A 3,024-nucleotide genomic window follows, 5' to 3' on the forward strand; every position below is an offset into this window, starting at 1 on the left:
CACCATAAATAATAAATAGTAATAGAACCACAAATAGTTAAATAGTAGTATGTAAATTATGCCAGTAAATTACGAAATAAATCCAGGACCAGCCTATTGGCTCAGGGGGTCTGACCCTCCAAGGGAGGAGTTGTAAAGTTTGATGGCCACAGGCAGGAATAACTTCCTATGACGCTCTGTGTTGCATCTCGGTGGAATGAGTCTCTGGCTGAATGTACTCCTGTGCCCAACCAGTACATTATGTAGTGGATGGGAGACATTGTCCAAGATGGCATGCAACTTGGACAGCATCCTCTTTTCAGACACCACCGTCAGAGAGTCCAGTTCCATCCCCAACATTACTGGCCTTACGGATGAGTTTGTTGATTCTGTTGGTGTCTGTTACCCTCAGCCTGCTGCCCCAGCACACAACAGCAAACATGATCGCACTGGCCACCACAGACTCATAGAACATCCTCAGCATGATACACATAAGTATGAGGGAGGAATCAGAATCAGGTTTAATATCACCAGCGATTCTTGTGGAATGTGTTGACTTTGTAGCAGCAGTATGTTGCAATGCATAATAATAGAGAAAAACCCATGGATTACATTAAATATGTATTAAACATAAATAAATAGTGCAAAAATGGAAATAAAAAAGTAGTGAGGTAGTGTTCATGGGCTCAGTGTTCATTCAGAAATTGGATGGCAGAGGGGCAGAAGCTGATCTTGAATCATTAAGTGTGTGCCTTCAGGCTCCTGCACCGTTTCCTGATGGCAGCAATGAGAACAGGGCATGACCAGGGTGATGGAGATCCGTAATGATGGATGCTGCTTTTTTGAGGCATCGCTCCTTGAAGATGTTCTGGATACTCTGAAGGCTAGTGCTAATGATGGAGCTAAGTTTACAGCTCTCTGCAGCTTACATTGATCCTGTGCAGAAGCCCTCCCACCTCCCGCACCCCCCCCCCAGACCAAATGGCGGCACAACCAGCGAGAAAGCTCTCCATGGTACAATTGTAGAAATTTAAGATGACATAATTTAGGTGACATACCAAATCTCCCCAAGCTCTGAATGAAATATAGCTGCTGTTGTGCCTTCTTTGTGGTTGAAATGATACGTTGGGTCCAGGCTAGATCCTCACCAGGGAACTTCAAGTTGCTCATGCTTTTTTTAGTAGCAAATGGACGTGCCTGTCACCAAAGTTGGACAAAACAAAAGAGTGAGCATAAAAGCGTTTCAAATTAGTTTAATGTACACCGATATCTGAACACTGGAAGAACTCAAGACATCAAGTAGCATCTCTGGTGGGAAAAGTCTCCGGGTCCAAAGATAATGATTTAACCTCTGAGTTCTTCCGGCTTCTTGTCTTTCGCTCCCTATCGCAGCACCTGCAGTGTCTTTTGCTGAATTGGATCATGCACCTTACATACTAACAGACTGCAAAAACTAGTAGTGACAAATGTAATTTGTTTGAACGTGGATACTTGATAAGCAGAAACAATTGAACAACTGTAACGATAAGCTTTCACATGTTCTTGTTAATAAAAGCATATTCAGTTATTTTTCAGAGGGCAGTACATATGCTGCTAGTTCTGGCTTCTCTGTCACACTCCAAGTCACTCAGTAGTTGTAGCTCATATTGACGTCATCTATTTTTATATTTATCTTCCATGGAAACCTTGTGATATTTAATTTCAGTCTGTGCGCTTCTCTGCAGGTGCAGAGAAGGAACCCAGCAGGCAAATGACAGATTACGGAACTTGCACCAATTGATAAAGATTTTTAGTTAGTAGGTTTTTTCCAGATTATTGAAATCATTTTTCCTGACTCTCACGATTTGCAAAAAAAAAATTCTATGTTGAGTCCAGCATTTTAAAAATCCTGTGGTCGTACTGTCAGGACTTGTTATATTGCAATGACCAATTTTAAAAGCTGCATTGAAATCACATATTGTTAAAAATAACAAAAATTCCAATAACTGCCCAACTACCATGTTCCAGGGAACAGAGGAATAAGTTGTATTGGTAGTCAATGATGCTTTACATAAAATGGGATACATTCAATTTGACTGACTGACTGAGGCCTCTGTCGGTCAGGGTCAACGAGGGATGTTGCGTTCTAACTATCTAGATATGCAAGCCTGGCAGTACAATATGGAGAGCATGCTGTTAACGCATGTAGCAAGCTTCCCCTCTCTTTGCATTCGATGAATCTAAGGGTACGCCAGAGACCGATACAGTCCGGCACCAGCACCATCGCAGGAGTTGCCAGTCAGCATTGAACTCAACGTGGGACTGCCTTAGGGACTCCAGCTCTGGATTTTTTCCTCGGGGTTTACTCCCAAAGCCTCCCCCATGAGGGGGTATAGCCATAGGGCAGTGGAGGTTTGAGATCAGAGTTTTGGTTCTCCTAGATAAACTGTCAACCGTGGCTGATGAACCCCATCTGCCAGAAGCGAGTGGTTTTAAGGCGCCTGTAACCCACCTTTGCCCCTTTGTCTGCTCCCAATGACATGCACCTCAAATAGCCACTGACAACCTTATCCAGTTCCTGGCCTTCACGTGTGGCTTAGCTACTGTTCCTATACTCTCAGTTCATTGACATACTTGTAATATCATGCAACACACATGAAAGTTGCTGGAGAACGCAGCAGGCCAGGCAAGTAATACCATGGCAAGTTTTATTTGTGCATATTTGGGACAGATCTGGAAGATTTACAATGAAAGGGAATTGAGGAGATTTATCTGTACCAGAACGGAGGACTCAAATGCTTGGGAACCAGTAATCACCGTGGCTTCAAGGGCAACATGATGTCATTTTGCTTTGTGAATATTTTCAAGGTACTGACATAATAAACAAAGCTACACCCACAAAATGCTGGAGGAGCTCAGCAGGTCAGGCAGCATCCATAGAAATGAATAAACAGTTGACGTTTTGGGCCAAGATCCTTCTTCAAGACTGAGAAGGAAGGGGGAAGACACCAGAGTAAAAAGAGTGAGGGGGGGGAAGGGGAAGGAGGATAGCTAGAAAGTGACAGG

Source organism: Mobula hypostoma, chromosome 17, assembly GCF_963921235.1.
Source record: "Mobula hypostoma chromosome 17, sMobHyp1.1, whole genome shotgun sequence".
NCBI classification, from domain to species: Eukaryota; Metazoa; Chordata; class Chondrichthyes; order Myliobatiformes; family Myliobatidae; genus Mobula; species Mobula hypostoma.